This window comes from Pan paniscus, chromosome 2, assembly GCF_029289425.2.
Source record: "Pan paniscus chromosome 2, NHGRI_mPanPan1-v2.0_pri, whole genome shotgun sequence".
NCBI classification, from domain to species: domain Eukaryota; kingdom Metazoa; phylum Chordata; class Mammalia; order Primates; family Hominidae; genus Pan; species Pan paniscus.
The window spans coordinates 88,073,006-88,098,407 of NC_085926.1; the positions used below are offsets into that span (position 1 = coordinate 88,073,006).

Genomic DNA, 25,402 nt, shown 5'->3' on the forward strand with positions numbered 1-25,402 from the left:
TATTATCGCCTAGCCACACTGTCATCAGGTTATCTAAAGTTAAGATAAAGGAAAGCATCTTAAGAGCTGTGAGACAAAAGCATCAGGTAACCTATAAAGGAAAACCTATCAGATTAACAGCAGATTTCTCAGCAGAATCCTTATAAGCTAGAAGGAATTGGGGCCCTATCTTCAGCCTCCTCAAACAAAACAATTATCAGGCAAGAAATTTGTATCCAGCTAAACTAAGCATCATACATGAAGAAAAGATACAGTCTTTTTCAGACAAATGACAAGAGAATTCGCCATTACCAAGCCACCACTACAAGAACTGCTAAAGGGGGCTCTAAATCTTGAAATAAATCCTGGAAACACATCAAAAAAGGACCTCTTTAAAGCATAAATCACACAGGACCTATAAAACAAAAATACAAGTTAAAAAGCAAAAAAGAAAAAAAAAACAAAACAAGGTACACAGGCAACAAATAAACAAATAGCATGATGAATGGAATGGTACCTCAATCTCAATACTAACATTGAATGTAAATGGCCTAAAGGCTCCTCTTAAAAGATACAGAACTTCAGAATGGATAAGAACTCATCAACCAACTGTCTGCTACCTTCGGGAGACTCACCTAACACATAAAGACTCACATAATCTTAAAGTAAAGGGGTGGAAAAACACATTTCATGGACACGAAAAGCAAGCCAGGATAGCTATTCTTATATCAGACAAAACAAATTTTAAAACAACAATGGTTAAAAGAGACAAAGAGGGACAGTCTATGATGGTAAAAGGTCTTGTCCAACAGGAAAATATCACAATCCTAAACATATATGCACCTAACACTGGAGCTCCCAATTTTACAAAGCAATTACTAATAGACCTAAGCAATGAGATAGCAGCACAGTAATACTTCAATACTCCACTGACAGCACTAGACAGGTCATCAAGACAGAAAGTCAACAAAGAAACAATGTATTTAAACTATACCCTGGAACAAATGGACTTAACAGCTATATGCAGAGCATTCCATCCAACAACCATAAATACACATTCTATTCAACAGCACATGGAACTTTCTCCAAGATAGACCACATGATAGACCACAAAACAATTCTCAATAATTTTAAGAAAACTGAAATTATATCAAGCACTCTCTCAGACTACAGTGGAATAAAACTGGAAATAAACTCCAAAAGGAACCTCCAAAACCATGCAAATACATGGAAATTAAATAACCTACTCCTTAATGATCATTGAGTTAAAAATATATCAAAATTAAAATTAAAAAATTCTTCAAACCAAATGAAAGTAGTGAGAGAACCTATCAAAACCTCTGGGACACAGTCAAGGCAGTGCTAAAAGGAAAGTTCATAGCCCTAAATGCCTACATCAAAAAGTCTGAAAGAGCACAGACAATCTAAGGTCACACATCAAGAAAATAGAGAAACAAGAACAAACCAAACCCATACCCAGCAGAAGAATGGAAATAACCAAGATCAGAGCAGAACTAAATGAAATTGAAGCAAAAAAAAAAATACAAAAGTTAAATGAAACTAGAAGCTGGTTCTTTGGAAAGGTAAGTAAAATTGATAGATTGTTAGCAAGACTAACCAAGAAAAGAAGAGAGAAAATCTAAATAAGGTCAATAAGAAATGAAACAGGAGATATTACAACTGACACCACAGAAATGCAAAAGATCATACAAGGCTACAATGAACAACTTTATGTGCATAAACTAGAAAACCAAGAACAGATGAATAAATTCTTGGAAAGATACAACCTTCTTAGCTTAAATCAGGAAGAATTAGATACCCTGAACAGATGAAAAACAAGCAGAGAGATTGAAATGGTAATTCAAGAATTAACAACAATAAAAAAAATATGTCCAGGACCAGATGGATTCACAGCTAAATTCTACCAGACATTCAAAGATAAATTGGTACCAATCCTATTGACACTATTCCACAAGATAGAGAAAGACGGAACCCCTCCCTAAATCATTCTATGAAGCCAGTATCACCCTAATACCAAAACCAGTAAAGGACATAACCAAAAAAGAAAATTACAGACCAATATCCCTGATGAACGTAGATGCTAAAATCCTTGACAAAATACTGTCTAACAAATCCAACAACATATCAAAAAGATAATTCATCACGAACAAGAGGGTTTTATACAGGGATGAAAGGATGATTTAACATACACAAGTCAATAAATATGATATACCACATAAACAGCATTAAAAACAAAAATCACATGATTATCTCCATAAATGCAGAAAAAAGCATTTGACAAAAATCCAGCATCCCTTTATGATTAAAACTCTCAGCAAAATTGACATACAAGGGACATACGTCAATATAATAAAAGCCATCTATGACAAACCCACAGTCAACATATACTGAAAGAGGAAAAAAGGAAAGCATTCCCTCTGAGAACTGGAAGAAGACAAGGATGTTTACTCTCACTACTCCTCTTCAACACAGTACTGGAAGTCCTAGCCAGAGCAATCAGACAAGAGAAAGGAATAAAGAAAGGGCATCCAAATTAGTAAAGAGGAAGTCAAACTGTTGCTGTTTGCTGATGATTTGATCATTTACCTAGAAAACCCTAAAGACTGCTCCAGAAAGCTCCTAGAACTGATAAAAGAATTTAGCAAAGTTTCCAGATACAAAATTAGTGTACACAAATCAATAGCTCTTCTATACACCAAGACTGACCAAGCTGAAAATCAATCAAGAACTCAACCCCTTTTACAATAGCTGCAAAAAACATAAAATACTTAGGAATGTACCTAACCAAGGAGTCTAAAAACCTCTAAAGGAAAACTACGAAACACTGCTGAAAGAAATTGTAGATTTCTTTCAAACAAATGAAAACACATCCCTTGCTCATGGATGAGTAGAATCAATATTGTGAAAATGACCATATTGATAAAAGCAATCTACAAATTCAATGCAGTCTCCATCAGAATACCACCATCATTCTTCACAGAATTAGAAAAAAACAATTCTAAAATTCATATGGAACCAACAAAGAGCCCGCATAGCCAAAGGAAGACTAAGCAAAAAGTACAAATCTGGAGGCATCACATTACCTGATTTTAAACTATATTGTAAGGCTGTAGTCACCAAAACAGCATGGTACTGGTATAAAAATAGGCACATAGACCAATGGAACAGAACAGAGAACCCAAATAAATTCAAATGCTTACAGCCAACTGATCTTTGACAAAGCAAACAAAAACATAAAGTGGAGAAAGGACACCCTTTTCAAAAAATGATGCTGGGATAACTGGCTAGCCACATGTAGGAGAATGAAACTGGATCCTCATCTCTCACCTTATATAAAAATCAATTCAAGATGGATTAAGGACTTAAATCTAAGACTTGAAACTATAAAAATCCTAGAAGATAACACTGGAAAACCCCTTCTAGACAATGGCTTAGGCAAAGATTTTATGACCAAGAACTCAAAAGCAAATGCAATAACAACAAAGATAAAATCCTGGGACTTAATTAAACTAAAGAGCTTTTGCACGGCAAAAGGAATAGTCAGCAGAGTTAACAGACAACCCACAGAGTGGGAAAAAGTCTTCACAATCTATACATCTGACAGAGGGCTAACATCCAGAATCTACAACGAACTCAAACAAATCAGCAAGAAAAAAAAATTCCATCAAAAAATGGGCTAAGGACATGAATAAACAATTCTCAAAAGAAGATATACAAATGACCAACAAACATATGAAAAAATGTTCAACATCACTAATAATCAGGGAAATGCAAATCAAACCACGATATGATACCACCTTACTCCAGCAAGAATGGCCATAATAAAAAAATCAGTAAATAGTAGATGTTGGCATGGATGCAGTGAACAGGGCACACTTCTACACTGCTGGTGGGAATATAAACTATTACAACCACTATGGAGTACAGTGTGGAGATTCCTTAAAGAACTAAAAGTAGAACCACCATTTGATCCAGCAATCCCACTACTGGGTATCTACCCATAGGAAAGGGAGTCATTACACGAAAAAAATACTCGTACATGCATGTTTATAGCAGCACAATTTGCAATTGCGATAATGTGGAGCCAACCCAAATGCCCATCAATCAATGAGTGGATAAAGAAACTGTGTGGGAGAGATATATATGTAATATTTTATATATATATATGATGGAATACTACTCAGCCATAAAAAGGAATGAATTAACTGCATTTACAGTGACCTGAATGAGGTTGGAGACTATTATTCTAAGTGAAGTAACTCAGGAATGGAAAAGCAAACATCCTACATTCTCACTCATAAGTGGGAGCTAAGCTATGAGGATGCAAAGGCATAAGAATGACACGATGGACTTTGGGGACTCAGGGGAAAGGGTGGGAAGGGGGTGAGGGATAAAAGACTACAAATAGGGTAAAGTGTGTACTGCTCAGGTGATGGGTGCACCAAAATTTCACAAATCACCACTAAAGAACTTACTCATGTAACCAAACACCACCTGTTCCCCCAATAACCTATGGAAATAAAAAAACAAGCATATCTCTGAAGATAAGCTACTGCAAGACCCTGGAGAAAATTTAAGAAAAATATTCTGCATGCCTCCCAGGATATAGGACATGGCACCTATATTTTTAAAAAAAGAAATGATACGGAATAAATCATGACATGTAAAACAATAAGGTAGCTTTTGAGGGGAGTAGTTATTGGAAAGGAACATAAAAGGTGTTTCTGAAAGATTTTAAAAAAAGAAAACCAAATATCACATGTTCTCACTTATAAATGGGAGCTAAATGATTGCACACATGGACACAACAAGAGTAAGAACACACAATGGGGCCTGCTTGAAGGTGGAGAGTGGGAGGAGGGAGAGGAACTGAAAAAAGAACTATTGAGTACTAGGCTTAGTATCTCAGCGACAAAATAATCTGTACAACAAACCCACATGATGTGAGTACCTATATAACAAACCCTGAACATCTGCCCCTGAACCTAAAATAAAAGTTTTTTTAAAAAATATACTTTTTCTAACTAAGATGATACTATGTCCTCTTGCTTCTCCTCTTTCTTTCTGACTATCCTTTCCTTAGGTTTTAATTTACTATCTTACTATCTCACATATCCCCCTAAAGCTCAATACTTGGTCTTTAATGTAATTCTACATATTATATACATGAGTCAGTGTTTCATTATAACTGGAGAAATTAGCTTATCTTTCATATTTGTCAAACATCTACAAATAAATGTATATTGCTAGAGGTTGGGGGTGAATCATTAAAATTCAGATTAAACCATTTAACATATCAGAACATAATTCTGATTCTTGTGTTAACAGCCTATATCATAATTGAAAATGACAGGGCATCTAGTGTTTAAATATATTGATTGGATTTACCTTACAGTCTTTCATGTGAGAAGTAGATTATGATTTATCATAAGAATTTAGTTTCTGTTTGATATTAGCCACAAAAGCAAAATATTAACTAATGGATTATTGTATAGTTTATGTGCAAGGCAAGTTCCAGAATGTCATGAACATTTTAACTTAAAATATAACATGCTTTTTTTATACACGATATAATTGTACATGTTTATGGAGTACAGTGTGATAGATATATCCATACACATATACAATGTGTAATGATCAAATCAAGGTAATTAACATACCCATAACCTCAAACCATTATCATTTCTTTTTGTTGTGAAGATTCAAAACCATCTCTTTAGCTATTTGAAACTATATAATAATTGTTAACTATCATCATTCTATAGTGATATAGAACACTAGAATCCTATCTAGCTGTATTTTTTTATTTGTTAACCAACATCTCCTTATCCACTCTCCTCGCTACACTTCCCAGGCTATAGTAACAACTATTCGAATCTCTACTTCCATGATCAACTTGTTTACCATAGAAATATTAAGTGAAAACATGGCATTTGTCTTTCTCTGCCTTATTTTACTTAACAGAAAGCCTTCAAGGTTTATCCATGTTGCCAACAGTGATATAATCCACTTTTTAATGAATTTTATTTATCCATTCATCTTTTGATGGACACTGAGGTTGATTCCATCTTTGCTGTTGTGAATAGTGTTGCAATTAACATGGGAGTGCAGATATCTGTTTGACATACTGATTTCCTTTCTTTGGATGCATACCCAGTAGTGGGATTGCTGGATCATATGGTAGTTCTACTTTTAGTTTCTTGAAGAAAGTTCATACTGTTTTCCATAATGGGCATACTAATTTACATTTCTACCAGCAATGTATAAGAGTTTCCCTTTCTCTCCATCCTACTTAAAATCTGTTATTTTTGTTTTTTGTATAATAGCCATTCTAACTAGGATGAAATGATATGTCATTTTGGTTTTCATTTGCATTTTCCTGATTAATGATGTTGAGCATTTTTTTCATATACTTCTTGGCCATTTATAGGTTTTTTTTCAGAAATTTTATTTATATCAGTGCCCATTTTGAAATCAGATTTTTTTCTTTTGAGTTGTTTAGGTTTCTTCTATATGGTAAATATTAAGCCCCTGTCAGATGAATTGTTTGCAAATATTTTCTCCCATTCTGCAGATTTCCTCTTCACTCCGGTGATTGTTACCTTTGCTGTGCAGATGTTTTTTAGTTTGTGTAATCCCATTTCTCTGTTTTTGCTTTTGTTACCTGTACTTTTAAGATCTTATTTATAAAATTTATAAAGTTTTTGCCCAGGCCAATGTCCTGCAGCATTTACTTTATGTTTTCTTCTTGTCATGTCACAGTTTTGGGTCTTACATGTAAGTCCTCAATGCATTTTGAGTTAATTTTTATATATAGGGAGAGATGGGGTGTAGTTTCATTCTTCTTCATGTGAATATCCCGTTTTTCCAGCAACGTTTATTAAGACTGTCCCTTCCCCAGTGCATGTTCTTGGAGTATTTATCTGTCCGTTGGCTGTAAATCTGTGGATTTATTTCTGTGTTCTCTAGTCTGTTATATTGGTCTATGTTTTCTTCTAGTCATTTCACAGTTTAGGGTCTTACATGTAAGTCTTCAACCCATTTCGAGTTAATTTTTACAAATAGGGAGAGATGGGGTCTAGTTTCATTCTTCTTCATGTGGATATCCCGTTTTTCCAGCAACATTTATTAAGACTGTCCCATCCCCAGTGCATGTTCTTGGAGTATTTATCAGTCTGTTGGCTGTAAATCTGTGGATTTATTTCTGTGTTCCCTATTCTGTTCCATTGGTCTATGTATCTTTTATTATGTTAGTGCTATGTTGTTTTGGTTACTATAGCTTTTTAGAATATTTTAAAGTCAGATGGTATGATGCCTCCAGCTTTGTTCTTTTGCTCAGGATCCCATTAGCCATTTGAAGTCTTTTGTGGTTTCCATATGAATTTTAGAATGTTTTTTTATTTCTGTGAATCATGTTATTGGTATTTTAAGAGGGATCACATTGAATCTGCAGGTCTCTTGGGGGACATGATCATTTTAACAATCCATAAACACAAGATGTTTTTCCATTTTGGGGTCTTCATCAATTTCTTTCATCAGTGTTTCATAGTTTTTATCAGAGATTTTTTTGCTCCTTGATTAAATTCATTGCTAGATATTTTTGTAGCTATTATAAATGAAATTGCTTTCTTGTTTTTTTTAACTAGCTTGTTAGTGGTTTCTAGAAATGTTACTGATTTTTGAATGTTGATCTTGTACCCTGCAATGTTACTGATTTTTTCTCAGTTATAAGAGTTTATTGATGGAATCATATATGATCTTCATTGTTTTGAAGTATGTTTCTTTCATACCTACTTTGTTAAGAGTTTTTATAATAAAAAGATATTAAATGTTAGCAAATGTTTTTTCTGCATCTGTTGAGAAGACTCATTTTTCTCCTTCCTTCTATTTATGTGATATATCACATTTATTGATTTGCATGTGTTGAACCAATCTTGCATCTTTGGGATATATCCAACTTGATCATGGTGTATACCATTTTTGAAGTGCTGTTGCATTTGGCTTGCTAGTATTTTGTTGAGGATGTTTGCATCTCTGTTCATTGAGGATATTGGCCTTTAGTTTTCTTTTTATTTTATGTCCTTGTCTAGTTTTGGTATCAGGGTAATGCTGGCCTTGTAGAATCAGTTTGGAAGCATTCTCAACTGTTTGATTTTTTGAAATAGTTTGAGAAATATTGGTGGTAGTAGTTCTCCTTTAAAATTTTGGTAGGATTCAGCAATAAAGCCATTTGGTCCTGGGCTTTTCTTTTTTGGAAGACTTTTTATTAATGATTCAATCTCATTACGTGTTCTTGGTCTCTTCAGGTTTTCTCTTTCTTCCTGTTAAGTGATGGTAAAATTGTATGTGTCCAGGAACTTACTCATTTCAACTAGGTTTACCAATTTGTTGATGCACGGGGAATTTAATGTTTACTTGTAAGGTTCTTATTGATAGGTTAAGACTTGTATAATTTCATTAATTATTTTTAGTTTGTTTTGCATAGTTTTCTTATTGCTTATCTTTGCAGTTTTGTGACTTTCTGTAGTGACAAGGTTTGATTCTTTTCTTTCTCAGTTGTATGTCTGTTCTACCAGTGAATTTTATATTCTCATGTGTTTTCATGATGGTAGTTATTGTCCTTTTGCTTCCAGATCTAAGAGTTTCTTAAGTATTTCTTGTAAGGCTGGCCTAGTGGTGACAAATTCCCTGTTTTTTCTTGTCTGGAAAAGACTATTTCTCCTTAGTTTCTGAAGGATAGCATTGCTGGGTACACCATTCTTGGCTGTCAGTATTTTTCTTTCAGCACTTTGAACATATTATCCATTGTCTCCTGGTATGTATGGTTTCTGCTGAGAAATCTGCTGTCAGTCTAATGAGGGTTCCTTCATACGTGATTTGATGCTTTTCTGTTGCTATTTCTAGAATTCTCTCTTTTGTCTTTTACTTGACAATTTGACTACAGTGTGCCTCAGAGAGGACATTTTGGGGTTCAATCTATTGCAGAATTTATTAGCTTCTTGGATCTGGATGTTTTTAACTCTCTCAAGACTTAGGAAATTTTCAGCTATTATGTTATTAAATAGGTTTACTATGCTTTCTTAAATTTTTTTTTTATTTTTACTCTCTTCTCCTTGGAACTCTTATAATGCGAATATGGTGATCCCTAAGTCCCAAAGGTTTTATTCATTCTTTTTTTTTTTTGTCTCTTCATGATTTCTTCAGCTGTAATCAACATCAGTGGTAACTGTAAATACTTCAGTGACCTAGATTGTGGGTGTTTGTTGAGGCAGCAGTGTGGCTTGCTAAGGAATAGGACTGCTGAGCAAGCCAGTTCTTTGGCTCTGGAAGACACCCTGGTCAAGGGAGTGGGGCGACCAATGGTGGCAGATGCTGGGCAGAACAGTCCTTGGACTCTAGGGGGCACATACAACAGCTTTTCTGGTTGTGGAGGCTGTTGTGGGTGCTGGGTGGTCAGTTCTTGGGTTCTAGGGGATGTCATGTCAGTTACTTGGGTCTTGGAAATGACCTCCCAGCTGTACTGGACCACTTCTTTTTGGGGATGCAGGGCATTGTGTGGCCTTAAGTGCTGTGGTCACATTTGTACCACTGATCTAGCTGGGGTCATAGTGTTCTGGCCTTTGGCATGGGCATAGTGAAATAAAAGGAGGGTCTTGGGAATGTGGAGATGCAGGGGCTCCCAGGTTACAATGCCCCATAACAGTGTCTCTGTTCTCAAAATAAAGTCATGCCATAGTAGTTTGCATCTTGGAGAATAAGCAGGACCCTGCATGGGTTTCTTCTTTGGAGTAATGCAGCCACTTGGACTCCAGGGATCTTCTTATATGGCTCAGGGCCTGCATGGAGTGTGATCTTTTTCTGTAGCTATGATTGCAGGTATTGGTAGTGGTAATGGACACTGCTAGAGATCTCCCCTTTACCATTTCTCTACAATCTTGGCTTGGTGCTTTACTTCTCTCTCTATGCTGCCATATCAAGTTTTTGTACTTCAGAAGGCTGTGTTACTTCTTGCTGAATTCCAGTGTTCTCCCTTAGATACTTTACTTGAAATGTAGTTATGTATTTGTTGTTTTTGTCATTTTTTAGTGAAGAAAGATGAGCACTGGACACCTCCAGTCAGCTATCTTGATGACATCCATTACTTACACTTTGCTTTTCCTAAAAGCAGATACATTTATTTCATATTTTAAGTCATAGGCTTAAATCAATCTTTTTTACAGAAATGTAATTGTATTTACATATTCACATGCTTTTGACATTACTGAAGTGAAAGTATGTCAGTGGATAAAGCTTGTATTAATAAGTCTTCTACCTTAAGTTATATACAAGGTCCTTTTAAAAAATACTCATTGCAGTTCATTCAGTGTTGACTCTCAAGTTTAATAGGGACTTTAGATTAACTAAATATTTTAGATTAGACAGTAGGATATGCACAGAGATAAAACTCCACTTGGAACATATCTTTATTATTTCACACTTGTCAGCACAGCATCATGTAGATGACTCTCCTATATGCTCCCACAGCATTCCATTTTTCTTTTTATCAGAACACTAATAGTCTAAAGATTCATTTATTTACATGTCCCCTAATCTGTGAGCCTATTTTGATGAGATATTGTTCATTAATCTTTGTATTTTAGACAAAGCATCAATGCCTAATAACTAGTAAATTTCAAAGAGATCAGTAAATGAAAAAGTATTATTAAATAACATTGATTTCTTCTCTTTTAGTCCCTGGGAAAAATACTGCCCTCATATAGTGTATACTGAAAGATCGTTTTATACTGAAAGATCTTCAAGCTAGAAAAAAATCATTGACCTCTACTGGTAAGATTTATTGTCACTATACTCACTTGGGTTCATATTACTAAATTTTATAAAATGAAAAAAATATTGTTTCACTTAGGAAGAGTTGCTACCCACACATGTTCAACAATCAGGACGACACGGTGATAGGTAAGGTATCCTGCTGTCTTCTCTTCTGAAGATTAATCAGTAACATATTTCTCCTCAGGATCTACTGAGAAATGTTAGTTAGTTAAAATGGCCCAGAATTAAGTCTGAGAATTGGGACAGGTGACAAGAAGGGCAACAATTGCTGCTTTGGTAGAATCTGCTGTCACTGCTTTGATGAAAAGAGAAAAAAATGACAGGGGAGTGGTGGAAAGCCACAGTCGAGGCTTTGTAGAGGACTCTCAGAAGACTTGCCCACACTCAGAGATTCCGACCTGTCAAACAAAAAACTAGTACCATGGGTATATGCCACAACTTAAGTGTAGATGATCACCAGTGAGTCTGCAAAAGATGTAGTTACAATAAGTGCCTGAAAAATAGCTGATGGATTAAAAGACAGTTATGTCCTGGAGCACTAGGGAAGACTGTGAAAGAAAGGGAAAAACAATACCCTTAATGTTGATCACACATTGTTTCATGTTGATTACAGAAAAATATTTATTCATCTTAGTTTTAAATGTAAAGATAACTTCTTAATATTTTAAAAATATGCTCAGCAGTCCATATTTTGAATGTTCCCAGTGAAAAGTGCATGTAATACAGATCCAGAAAATGTGTCTTAGAAAAATCAGGCTTCAATTGATCTCTATAGTCACACCAAAAAAATGTATATTATATTATTTGGGTTTCCTAAATGGTATATTATATTTAGAAATCTAAATAATCACATTTTATAGAGCTACCTTTATTTGAAAAATGAAAGAATAAAATGAATATGAACCTTTGTAATACAAATTTATTCTGGCATATCTTTCTAATCATTTGTACCACCTCTACAAATACCAATCAAATATCTCAACTAAATTATTGCATTTATTTATTTATGCAACACATACTTTTTCATGCCTACCTGTACAAAGCATAGTGTTAGTTACTGGAGATACACAAGTAAATAAGACAGATGCTATCATTCTTCTCACAGGGAACAGTACATAAATATTAATACTAGTTAAATAATTTTACAGAGGATGATTCTACAGTGCATTAATTTTAAAGCTTTTAAAAATTTTTATATCAATGGTAATCAAGAAATGTGTAAATAAACTCCATTGGTGGCTTAATAAACTTAAAAAATGATTTCATAAATCACTCTCTGTGCCTTAAATTACCTGTACTAATATCAATAGTTCAATATCTTTGCTTTTTTTTTTTTTTTTTGAGACACAGTCTTGCTCTGTCACCCAGGCTGGAGTGCAGTGGTGCAATCTCAGCTCACTGCAACCTCTGCTTCCCAGGTTCAAGTGACTCTCATGCCTCAACCTCCGAAGTAGCTGGGACTACAGGCATGCACCACCACACCTGGCTAATTTTTGTATTTTTAGTAGAGATGGGGTTTCACCACATTGGCCAGGCTGGTCTCAAACTCCTGGCCTCAAGTGATCCACCTGCCTTAGCCTCTCAAAGTGCTGGATTACAGGCATGAGCCACCACTCTAGGCCCTTAATTTACTTTCAACTGAAAAATATTTCACAAATGAAATTTGTGAATTGAACATTTTATTTGGACAGCTCTAGCATTTCTAAGTAATAGTATAGGTGATTTTGTATCACTTGTTCATATACTATTTTATATTTTTTATTTCATGACTATATATGATTTTCTGTGTCCCTAAAAATGAATATGTTCACTTACACAGACACATTCATTTGCACAATCTATGTAGCAGACCCAAGTCCTGCTATTTGCCATGGTGCATACATAATTATGTGAAACATTACTATCAATGCTGAAATGAACCACCTTCCACAGCTTTTGATTCTCCTACTTTACATTTTGGTTTTGGACCATTCATTCTATTATGTATCCATTTGTCTTTTATTAGCTTACTTTTATTTCTACAAGATAACACAGAAACTAAGCAAGACCACTGATAAACAGGAGAAGAAAAGGAAAACACTAACTTTTAAAGAGAGAAAAAGAAATATACATTTTGTGTGTAAGGGTACAACATTTCAGTTCCAGTGTAATCCAGGTACCAAGAAAGCCATCAGTGAAAAAGAGCTGTCTGAGTCTAAAAGCTAGTCTAAGCAACTCAACTGGTGATAATGTGATAAGGGCATATCCATTTTTATTTTCAAGAAGGTAGTGTGTTAGTTTGGAGAAATGAGACATTTTTCTCTTCACATCACCTGTCAGCTGGAGGTAAAAAAGGATATAAAGTATGACAGATTTACATTTGATGAGTAAGAAATTAAGTCTAACAGGAATTAGCTATTGTCTGGAAACAAATATCAACAGTTAAGATGTTCCCCCCTTACATGATGTTGGTAACTGCAGTGAGTGTAAAAGTAACCAACAGCCAAGAACAGAAAGCACATGGCACCTGGCATGTCACTAGTAGAGAAAATGCAGTGGTTCTCAGCAAAACAGTTATGAAGTTCTTCATCAGGGCAGAGCCTCTTTCCGTTGCTGGCTCCATAGTAATATAATTGTATACAAGCACCATACAACGTATATGGCAACCAGATTACTTATATCTGGTTTTACCTATTTTCAGATGAAAATCAGCTTCAAAATTTACTAGCTGTTTAACCTTGAACAATTCACTTAACTTCTCTGTATTGGGAATAGTAATAATAGGATATAATTTATACATTCAAGTTTCTGCATATGGGTAGCCAGTTATCCCAGCATCATTTATTGAATAAGGGGTTGTGTCCCCATTAATTGTTTTTGTCAACTTTGTGGAAGATCAGATGGTTGTAAATGTGTAGACCTATTTCTGGGCTCTCTACTCAGTTCCATTGGTCTATGTGTCTGTTCTTGTAGCAGGACCATGCTGTTTTGGTTACTGTAGCCTTGTAAGATAGTTTGATATCAGGTAACATCATGCCTCCAGCTTTGCTCTTTTTGCTTAGGATTGTCTTGGCTATTTGGGCTCTTTTTGGGCTCCATATGAATTTTAAAATAGTTTTTTCTAGTTCTTTGAAGAATGTCCTTGCTAGATTGATAGGAGTAGCATTGGATCTACAGATTGCTTTGAGCAATATGGCCAGTTTAATAATACTGATTCTTTCTACCCATGAGCATGAAATGTTTTTCCATTTGTTTCTATCGTCTCTGATTTCTTTGAGCAGTGTTTTGTAGTTCTACTTGCAGAGATCTTTCACCTCCCTGGTTAGCTGTAATCCTAGGTATTTTATCCTTTTGGGAGTGCCTTTCTGATTTGGCTCTCAGCTTGGCTGTTGCTGTTGTATAGGAATGCTAGTGATTTTTAGACATTGATTTTGTATGCTGAGACTTTGCTGAAGTTGTTTATCACCTTAAGAAGCTTTTGGGCTTGGACTATGGTGTTTTCTAGATATAGAATCGTGTCATCTGCAAACAGTGATAGTTTGACTTCCTGTCTTCCTATTTGATGCCCTCTGTTTCTTTCTTTTGCCTGATTGCTCTGTCCAGGACTTCCAATACTATGTTGAATATGAGTGGTGAGAGAGGGCATCCTTGTCTTGTGCTGGTTTTCAAGGGAAATGCTTCCAGCTTTTGCCCATTTGGTAAGATGTTGGCTGTGGGTTTGTCATAGGCGGCTCTTAATGTTTTGAGGTAAGTTCTTGCAATACCCAGTCTATTGAGAGTTTTTAATGTGAAACGATGTTGAATTTTATCAAAAGCCTTTTCTGCATCTACTGAGAGACAATCATATGGTTTCTGTTTTTAGTTCTGTGTATGTGATGAATCCCATTTATTGATTTATGTATGTTGTACCAACCTTGCATCCCTGGGGTGACGCCTACTTGATTATGGTGAATAAACTTTTCTATGTGCTTCTGGATTCAGCTTGCCAGTATTTTGTTGAGGATTTTTGCACTTTATAGACTTGGTGAGGATTAAATGAATCAATCATATATGTAAAATATGAACAGTGCCTAACACATAATTATCACTATATACATATGAGCTACTACTACTATTTGTTTACATACATACCTATACATATACATTTATTTACATACACACCTACACATATTGTTGATGTTTTACAAGAACAGAATTATATTACACACTTTTACACATCTCAGTTTTTCACTCAATAAGTGAATAAAACCTTCTGGAAATTCCTCCAGCTCAAATAACTCTATGTCATTCTTTTTAACAACAGCATACTGTGCCATAGTCTTTCCTTTTTTTTTTTTTACTTTCTTTATTGTTATTATTATACTTTAAGTTTTAGCATACATGTGCACAATGTGCAGGTTAGTTACATATGTATACATGTGCCATGCTGGTGTGCTGCACCCATTAACTCATCATTTAGCATTAGGTATATCCCCTAATGCTATCACTCCCCCCTCCCACAACCCCACAACAGTCCCCAGAGGGTGATGTTCCCCTTCCTGTGTCCATGTGTTCTCATTGTTCAATTCCCATCTATGAGTGAGAACATGCGGTGTTTGGTTTTTTGTCCTTGTGATAGTTTACTTAGAATGATGATTTCCAATTTCATCCATGTCCCTACAAAGGATGTGAACTCATCATTTTTTATGGCTGCATAGTATTCCATGGTGTATATGTGCCACATTTTCTTAATCCAGTCTATCATTGTTGGACATTTGGGTTGGTTCCAAGTCTTTGCTATTGTGAATAGTGCTGCAATAAGCATACGTGTGCATGTGTCTTTATAGCAGCATGATTTATAGTCCGTTGGGTATATACCCAGTAATGGGATGGCTGGATCAAATGGTATTTCTAGTTCTAGATCCCTGAGGAATCGCCACACAGACTTCCACAATGGTTGAACTAGTTTACAGTCCCACCAACAGTGTAAAAGTGTTCCTATTTCTCCACATCCTCTCCAGCACCTGTTGTTTCCTGACTTTTTAATGATCACCATTCTAACTGGCATGAGATGGTATCTCATTGTGGTTTTGATTTGCATTTCTCTGATGGCCAGTGATGATGAGCATTTTTTCATGTGTCTTTTGGCTGCATAAATGTCTTCTTTTGAGAAGTGTCTGTTCATATCCTTTGCCCACTTTTTGATGGGGTTGTTTTTTTCTTGTAAATTTGTTTGAGTTCATTGTAGATTCTGGATATTAGCCCTTTGTCAGATGAGTAGGTTGCAAAAACTTTCTCCCATTCTGTAGGTTGCCTGTTCACTCTGATGGTAGTTTCTTTTGCTGTGCAGAAGCTCTCTAGTTTAACTAGATCCCATTTGTCAATTTTGGCTTTTGTTGCCATTGCTTTTGGTGTTTTAGACATGAAGTCCTTGCCCATGCCTATGTCCTGAATGGTAACGCCTAGGTTTTCTTCTAGGGTTTTTATGGTTTTAGGTCTAACATTTAAGTCTTTAATTCATCTTGAATTAATTTTTGTATAAGGTGTAAGGAAGGGATCCAGTTTCAGCTTTCTACATATGGCTAGCCAGTTTTCCCAGCACCATTTATTAAATAGGGAATCCTTTCCCTATTTCTTGTTTTTCTCAGGTTTGTCAAAGATCAGATGGTTGTAGATATGTGGCGTTATTTCTGAGGGATCTGTTCTGTTCCATTGATCTATATCTCTGTTTTGGTACCAGTACCATGCTGTTTGGGTTACTGTAGCCTTGTAGTATAGTTTGAAGTCAGGTAGTGTGATGCCTCCATCTTTATTCTTTTGGCTTAGGATTGACTTGGTCATGCAGGCTCTTTTTTGGTTCCATATGAACTTTAAAGTAGTTTTTTCCAATTCTGTGAAGAAACTCATTGGTAGCTTGATGGGGATGGCAAAAAATTCCTCGACACATACACTCTCCCAAGACTAAACCAGGAAGAAGTTGAATCTCTGAATAGACCAATAACAGGAGCTGAAATTGTGGCAATAATCAATAGCTTACCAACCAAAAAGAGTCCAGGACCAGATGGATTCACAGCCGAATTCTACCAGAGGTACAAGGAGGAGCTGGTACCATTCCTTCTAAAGCTATTCCAATCAATAGAAAAAGAAGGAATCCTCCCTAACTCATTTTATGAGGCCAGCATCATCCTGATACCAAAGCCTGGCAGAGACACAACCAAAAAAGAGTATTTTAGACCAACATCCTTGATGAACATTGATGCAAAAATCCTCAATAAAATACTGGCAAACCAAATCCAGCAGCACATCAAAAAGCTTATCCACCATGATCAAGTGGGCTTCATCCCTGGGATGCAAGGCTGGTTCAATATATGCAAATCAATAAATGTAATCCAGCATATAAACAGAACCAAAGACAAAACCCACATGATTATCTCAATAGATGCAGAAAAGGCCTTTGACAAAATTCAACAACCCTTCATGCTAAAAACTCTCAATAAATTAGTTATTGATGGGATGTATCTCAAAATAATAAGAGCTATCTATGACAAACCCACAGCCAATATCATACTGAATGGGCAAAAACTGGAAGCATTCCCTTTGAAAACTGGCACAAGACAGGGATGCCCTCTCTCACCACTCCTATTCAACATAGTGTTGCAAGTTCTGGCCAGGGCCATTAGGCAGGAGAAGGAAATAAAGGGTATTCAATTAGGAAAAGAGGAAGTCAAATCGTCCCTCTTTGCAGACGTCATGATTGTATATCTAGAAAACCCCATTGTCTAAGCTCAAAATCTCCTTAAGCTGATAAGCAACTTCAGCAAAGTCTCAGGATATAAAATCAGTGTACAAAAATCACAAGCATTATTATACACCAATAACAGACAAACAGAGAGCCAAATCATGAGTGAACTCCCATTCACAATTGCTTCAAAGAGAATAAAATACTTAGGAATCCAACTTGCAAGGGACATGAAGGACCTCTTCAAGGAGAACTACAAACCACTGCTCAATGAAATAAAAGAGGATACAAAGAAATGGAAGAACATTCCATGCTCATGGGTAGGAAGAATCAATATTGTGAAAATGGCCATACTGCCCAAAGTAATATATACATTCAATGCCATAGTCTTTCTTTAAACTAACACATAAAGAGATTAATTCCATTCCAGGTTTTTGAAAGTCATGGGCAGTAGCATGCTCTGCCAAGATACTTTCCAGCCTATAATGAGAAGATAAGACTCCCTGGGATCAGCCTATACATGTATTCCACTGGCATCATTTTCTATATTGCCACCTTAAATTTCTATTGGTCAGCTTTTCCAGTCACTAGGAAAACTGTTCCTGCTGTATGTCACTTCATAATATCTGGTTCGTCTTTGGCCCACATTCCTAGTCTTCCTCCCCATACTTCCTTCTAATTTGCAAGCTATTCATCAGTGAGCTATCTTGACCTACTCGAACCCCTGTACAGTAACTGTTAATCAAAGCATATCAAGAAAACACTAGTGAAGTAACAGTAACAGAGAATGAATGAAAGAGAAAGATGGTGTGAAAAATAACAGTAAGGGTTAACACATGCTGAGAGTTTAACATTGCCAAGCACTGTGCAAAGTTGTAGCATACACTGTTGGTGTTCCACCTTAATCCTGTCATATCACTAATACCCACCCTCTGTCCCCATTCCAACAGTCCATATCTATGACTCTCCATGGAGGACTGCCCTTGACCACCTGGAACTGCTTTGTCTCTGTAAAAAGAACCAGAAGTGCTTGGGAGTTTTTATTCCCTGATATCAAGGCAAAATCTAATGACTGGCTAGTGCAGTCATGAAACCCCAGCTCCTGTGCATCAGTCATGACTATTCTAAGGTGCTATTTAGGGTCATGCAGAAACTATCTTCAGTGGGACTTTACAAGAAGTCACTCCTTTGCTTGACTTCATCTCTGACTCCTTTGTTGATTTCTCCCAAGATGACTTCAACAATCACTTCCAGGCAAATCTTCATTCCAGGATCTGTCTCTGAGCAATCAAACATAAGACTGAAGCATTTTGCAATGCTGTATCTCTTGTAATCTTCACATCACCCCCAAGAGGGAAGTTAAGCAATTTACCTCACAGCCTAAGAAGTACGGAGTTGCATTAAAAATTCAGAATGTCTGAATTTAAAGCTCATACTCTTAACTGTTTTTGATTTTCATTTTGAGACAGAGTCTCACTTTGTCACCCAAGCTAGAGTGCAGTGGTATCATCACAGCTCACTGCAGCCTTGACCTTCTGGGCTCAAGTGATCCACCCACCCCAGCCTCACAAGTAGCTGGGACCAAAGCCCCGTTCCACCAGACCCAACTAATTTTCTTCATTTGTTTGTAGAAACAAGTCTCACTACATTGCCCAGGCTGGTCTTGAATCCCTGGAATCAAGTGATCCTCCTGACTTGGCCTCCCAAAGTGCTGGGATTACAGGCGTGAACCACCATCTCTGGTTCTTAACTGTTACTTCACAAAAGCTGGACTCTAAAGGCAGAGACAACAACGTGAGAAGTACTAACAAGGCCCCAAAAATTAAGAGAAAAAGGAGAGGGAGTGTGGGTAGCATGCTACCTCCTCCATACTCCCATCATTGTCTCTCACCAACAGGTTCCATTGTTGGTGACTCTGCATTGCATTCACTGCTCTTTAAGAGTCAATTTCACTCTTCTTTCCTCTCAAAGGAGAGAAGACAACATTTTTTTCCCCAGTTTTTACCTAAATAATTCCACCAGGGTGAGGCTTCTGCAAGTGTCTTATCCTCATTAAAGATCTTCCACTAAATGAGAAACAAAGGAAAAAAAAAAGGTCTTCCGCTAAATGAAACTGCTTCACTCAGCTGAAAGACCTACTTCCAAAATTGGAAATCAACTACTTGAAAATTCTAACTGGATTAAATTTTCTATCTAATGTACTCAAATTAAAATTTAAAGTTGAGAATAATCTAAAAACAAACCACTTCACTGTTTCATTAATTTTCCATTTTGTTGAAAAATATTCTGAAATCATAAAATTATGAGAGGTTTTATTTAACATCTCTGTGTTAGAAGTTTATTTAATGGGCTGCAAGTGAAATGCTTTGGAAAAAGAAATTATTTTGTCTGAAAAAAAAATTTGGCTTAATAACATTTCCCCACATTTTTAGGATTTTTTTTTTTAGATGGAGTCTCGCTCTGTCACCCAGGCTGGAGTGCAGTGGCATGATCTCGGCTCACTGCAACCTCCACCTTCTGGGTTCAAGCGATCCTCCTGCCTCAGCCTCCTGAGTAGCTGGGACTACAGGTGCCCACCACTACGTCTGGCTAAGTTTTCTATATTTGTAGAGATGGGATTTCACCATGTTGGCCAGGCTGGTCTCAAACTCCTGACCTCAAGTGATCCTCCCACCTTGGCCTCCCAAAGTGCTGGGATTACAGGTGTAAGCCACTGCACCTAGCCTATTTTTAGGATTTTTTAATATTTGCTGATGCCTTCAGTCTATCACACACCCCAAATAATATATTTATACTTTGAGAAGTTTTACACAAGAATAATTTTCTAAAAGAATACAATTGTGCATTCAGTATGCTAAAATTAAGTTTTTGTCTTGTATTGTAACTTTTTAAATATAGGAAGTTAAGCAAAGATTTGTAAATGGCACTATAGAATACAATTGTGTTCAACTGAAAGATTAATAATTTTGCTTTCTTCCTCTGAGCCACTTGAGTCTCCATGACTGCTTTAGGATTTATCTTTTTAAAAACTTTATCATCTAGTTATTAACCACATTGCAGAATACAATAAACATTTAATTTTTTAATAAATGAATAAATAAATTAGAAAAAGATAATTTTTATAACACTCCAATAAGATACCACAGACTCGAGGTAAAATCTGTGATGTTTCTGACCACGGTTTCAGCAAAAGATCTATAAGATGGTAAATTATAAAATATAAAATAAGAGCTAGAGTGAACTTTGGAGCACAACAATCTATAATTTAGTTGATTTCATACATTAAATCACGGAGCATCAACAACTGAAATATTTTGTTTGGGGATTCAGGACAGCCAGAGCTGTTAGTAGCAAGCCTGTTTACTACCCACTAGGAGATTTACACACACAAGTCCATTCATTTGACTGAGATACTCATTTCATCTCTAAAACCTCTATGCACACAAACTAGAAAATCTAGAAGAGACAAAGAAATTCCTAGACTCTACACCCTCTCAAGACTGAACCAAGAAGAAATTGATTCCCTGAACAGACCAATAATGAGCTCCAAAACTGAATAAAAATAAATAGCCTACCAACCAAAAAAATCCCAGAACCAGATAGATCCATAGCCAAATTCTACTAGATGTACAAAGAAGAGCTGGTACCATCCCTGTTGAAACTACCCCCCCAAAAAAAAAAGAGGAGGGACTCCTCCCCAACTCATTCTATGAGGCCAGCATCATCCTGATACCAAAACCTGCCAGAGACCAACAAAAAGAGAAAACTTCAAGCCAATATCCTTGGTAAACATTGATGCAAAAATCCTCAACAAAATACTTGCAAACTGAATCCAGCAACACATTAAACACTGTGATCAAGTAGCCTTCATCCCAGGGATGCAAGTTTGGTACAATATACACAAATCAATAAATATGATCCATTAGGTAAACAGAACTAAAAACAAAACGACATGATTGTCTCAGTAGATGCAGAAAAGGCTTTCGATAAAATTCGACATTCCTCCATGTGAAAATCTCTAAACTGGGTATTGAAGGAACATATTTCAAAATAATAACAGCCATCTATGACAAACCCACAGCCAACATCATACCAAATGGGCAAAAGCTGGAAGTGTTCCCCCTGAAAACCAGCACAAGACAAAGATGACCTCTCACACCACTGCTATTCAACATAGTACTGGAAGTCCTCACCAGAGCAATCAGGTAAAAGAAAGAAATAGGGCCAGGCGCAGTGGCTCACGCCTGTAATCCCAGCACTTCGGGAGGCTGAGGCAGGAGGATCACAAGGTCAGGAGATCAAGACCATCCTGGCTAACACAGTGAAACCCCATCTCTACTAAAAATACAAAAAAATCAGCTGGGCATGGTGGTGGGTGCCTGTAGTCTCAGCTACTCAGGAGACTGAGGCAGGAGAATTGCTTGAACCCAGGAGGCAGAGGTTGCAGTGAGCCAAGATCGTGCCACTGCACTCCAGTTTGGGCGATAGAGCGATACTCCATCTCTAAAGAAAAAAAAAATAAAAAAGAAGAAGAAAGAAAGAAAGAAATAGAAGGCATCAAATAGGAAGAGAGGAAGTCAGACTATCACTGTTTGCAGATGACATGATTCTATATGTAGACAGTCCCACAGTGTAAGCCCAAAGCTTCTTAAGCTGATAAACAACTTCACCAAAGTCTCAGTACACAAAAATCAATGTGAAAAAAGTTACTAACGTTCCTATACACCAACAACAGGCAAGCAGAGAGCCAAATCAGGAAGACAGTCCCATTCACAATTGGCAAAAAGGATAAAGTACCTAGGAATACAGCTAACTAGGGAGGTAAAAGATCTCTATCTAAGCAGAACTACAAAACTGCTCAAAGAAATCGGAGATGATATAAACAAATGGAAAAATATTCCACGCTCATGGGTATAAAAAATCAGTATCATTAAACTGGCCATACTGCTCAAAGCAATTTATAGATCCAATGCTATTCCTATCAATCTACCAATGACATTCTTCATGGAACTAGAAGAAACTATTTTAAAATTCATATGGAGCCTAAAAAGCACCTTAATAGCCAAGAGAATCCTAAGCAAAAAGACCAAAGCAAGCAGCATCACTTTACCTGACTTCAAACTATACTACAAGGCTACAGTAATTAAAATAGCATGGTACTGGTACAAAAACTGACACATAGACAAATGGAAGAAAATAGAGAGCCTAGAAGTAAGGCTGCACACCTACGACCATCTAATATTTAACAAAGGTGACAAAAACAAGAAATGGGGAAAGGACTCCCTATTCAATAAATGATGCTGGGACAACTGGCTAGCCATATGCAGAAGATTGAAACTGGACCCCTTCCTTACACCATGTACAAAAATCAACTCAAGATGGATTAAAGACTTAAATATAAAACCTAAAACTATAAAAACCTGGAAGACAACCTAGACAATATTATCCTAGACATAGGGACAGGCAAAGATTTCACTACAAAGACACCAAAAGCAATCACAACAAAAGCAAAACTTGACAAATGGATCTAAACTTAAGAGCTTCTGCACAGCAAAATAAACTGTCAACAGAGTAAGCAAATAACCTACAGAAAATATTTGCAAACTATGCATCTGACAAAGATCTAATATCCAGCATCCATAAGGAACTTAAACAAATTTACAAGAGAAAAACAACCCCATCAAAAAGTGGGCATTTCTGCATCTATTGAGATAATTATGTAGTTTTTGTCATTGGTTCTCTTTATGTGATGGATTACATTTATTGGTTTGTGTATGTTGAACCAGCCTTGCATCGTAGGGATGAAGCTGACTTGATTGTGGTGGATAAGCTTTTTGATGTGCTACTGGATTTGGTTGGCCAGTATTTTATTAAGGATTTTTGCATTGATGTTCATCAGGGATATTGGCCTGAAATTTTCTGTTTTTTGTTGTGTCTCTGCCAGGTTTTGATATCAGGACGATGCTGGCCTCATAAAATGAGTTAGGGAGGAGTCCCTCTTTCTCTATTGTTTGGAATAATTTCAGCAGGAATGGTACCAGCTCCTCTTTGTACCTCTAGTAGAATCCAGCTGTAAATCCATCTGGCCCTGGGCTTTTTTTGGTTGATAGGCTATTAATTACTGCCTCAATTTCAGAACTTGATATTGGTCTGTTCAGGATTCGACTTCTTCCTGCTTTAGTCTTGGGAGAGTGTATGTGTCCAGGAATTTATCTATTTCTTCTAGATTTTCTAGTTTATTTGCATAGAGGTATTCTCGGATGGTAGTTTGTATTTCTGTGGGATCAGTGGTCATATCCCCTTTGTCATTTTTTATTGTGTCTAATTGATTCTTCTCTCTTTTCTTCTTGATTAGTCTGCTAACAGTCTATCTATTTTGACAATCTTTTCAAAAAACCAGCTCCTGGATTCATTGACTTTTTTGAAGGGTTTTTCATGTCTCTATCTCCTTCAGTTCTTCTCTGATCTTAGTTATTTCTTGTCTTCTGCTAGCTTTTGAATTTGTCTGCTCTTGCTTCTCTAGTTCTTTTAATTGTAATGTTAGGGTGATGATTTTAGATCTTTCCTGCATTCTCCTGTGAGCATGTAGTGCTATAAATTTCCCTCTAAACACTGCTTTAGCTGTGTCCCAGAGATTGTGGTACATTGTGTCTTTGTTCTCATTGGTTTCAAAGAACTTATTTATTTCTGCCTTAATTTTGTTATTTACCCAGTAGTCATTCAGGAGCAGGTTGTTCAGTTTCCATGTAGTTGTGCAGTTTTGAGAAAGTCTCTTAATTCTGAGTTCTAATTTGATTGCACTGTGGTCTGCAAGACTGTTTGTTATGATTTCCATTCTTTTGCCATTTGCTGAGGAGTGTTTTAAAGGCCTTCGACAAAACTCAACACCCCTTTATGCCAAAATCAATGTGCAAAAATCACAAGCATTCCTATACACAAATAATAGACAAACAGGGAGCCAAATCATAAGTGCATTCCCATTCACAGTTGCTAAAAAGAGAATAAAATACCTAGGAATACAACTTACAAGGGATGTGAAGGACCTCTTTGAAGAGAACCACAAATCCTTGCTCAAGGAAATAAGAGAGGACACAAACAATTGGAAGAATACTCCATGCTCATGGATGGGAAGAATCAATATCACGAAAATATAGAATCAATGCCATCCCCATCAAGCTACCATTGACTTTCTTCACAGAATTAGGAAAAACTACTTTAAATTTCATATGGAACCAAAAAAGAGCCCATATAGCCAAGACACTTGTAAGCAAAAACAACAAAGCTGGAGGCATCATGCTACCTTCAAACTGTACTACAAGGCTGCAGTAACCAAAACAGCATGGTACTGGTACCAAAACAGACATATGGACCAATGGAACATGGGTATTTATGATTTTAGTTACTTTCCTCATGGTTGTCTGACAGCCACAAGTCTCCTTTAGCAGTGAGTATGCCATTCATATCATGAGATGTCCACACAGTAAGATCTCTTCCCTGTATTATTTTAACTGCTTCAGACACTAAGACTGCTACTGCCGCCACTACCTGTAAACAATGAGGCCAACCCTTTGCCACTACATCAATTTCCTTACTCAGGTATGCCATGGGTTGCAAGCTTGTCCTTTGGACCTGTGTAAGGACTCCTAGAGCTATTCCTGCTTTTTTCTGTGACATATAAAGAAGTCTTGCCTTGTTGGCAAGTTTAACACTGGGGCTTGGGTTAGGGCCTTCTTTAGGGCCTGGAAAGCTGCTTCTTCTGCTTCAGGTGTCCATCTTACTAAATGGGTATTGGCTTTCTGAGTTTCCTTAATTAGTGTATATAATGGTCTGGTTATTTTACCATACCTGGGAATCCATATTGGGCAGAAGCCTGTT

The 25,402-nt window shown here is 36.5% G+C and overlaps 1 protein-coding gene across 6 annotated transcripts in view; it reads left to right on the forward strand.

Moving 5' to 3' along the window:
- HTR1F (5-hydroxytryptamine receptor 1F) overlaps positions 1–25,402 on the forward strand; it is a 263,146-nt gene that overhangs the window by 120,886 nt on the left and 116,858 nt on the right. Inside the window, exon 3 of one of the 6 annotated variants that reach the window (XR_008624773.2) lies at positions 10,732–10,820. The exons of the other annotated variants lie outside the window; for them this stretch is intronic. The gene's annotated coding sequence lies outside the window, so the exon portion shown is untranslated. Of the gene's footprint in view, positions 1–10,731; positions 10,821–25,402 lie in introns of those variants that run through there. 6 annotated transcript variants of the gene reach the window in all.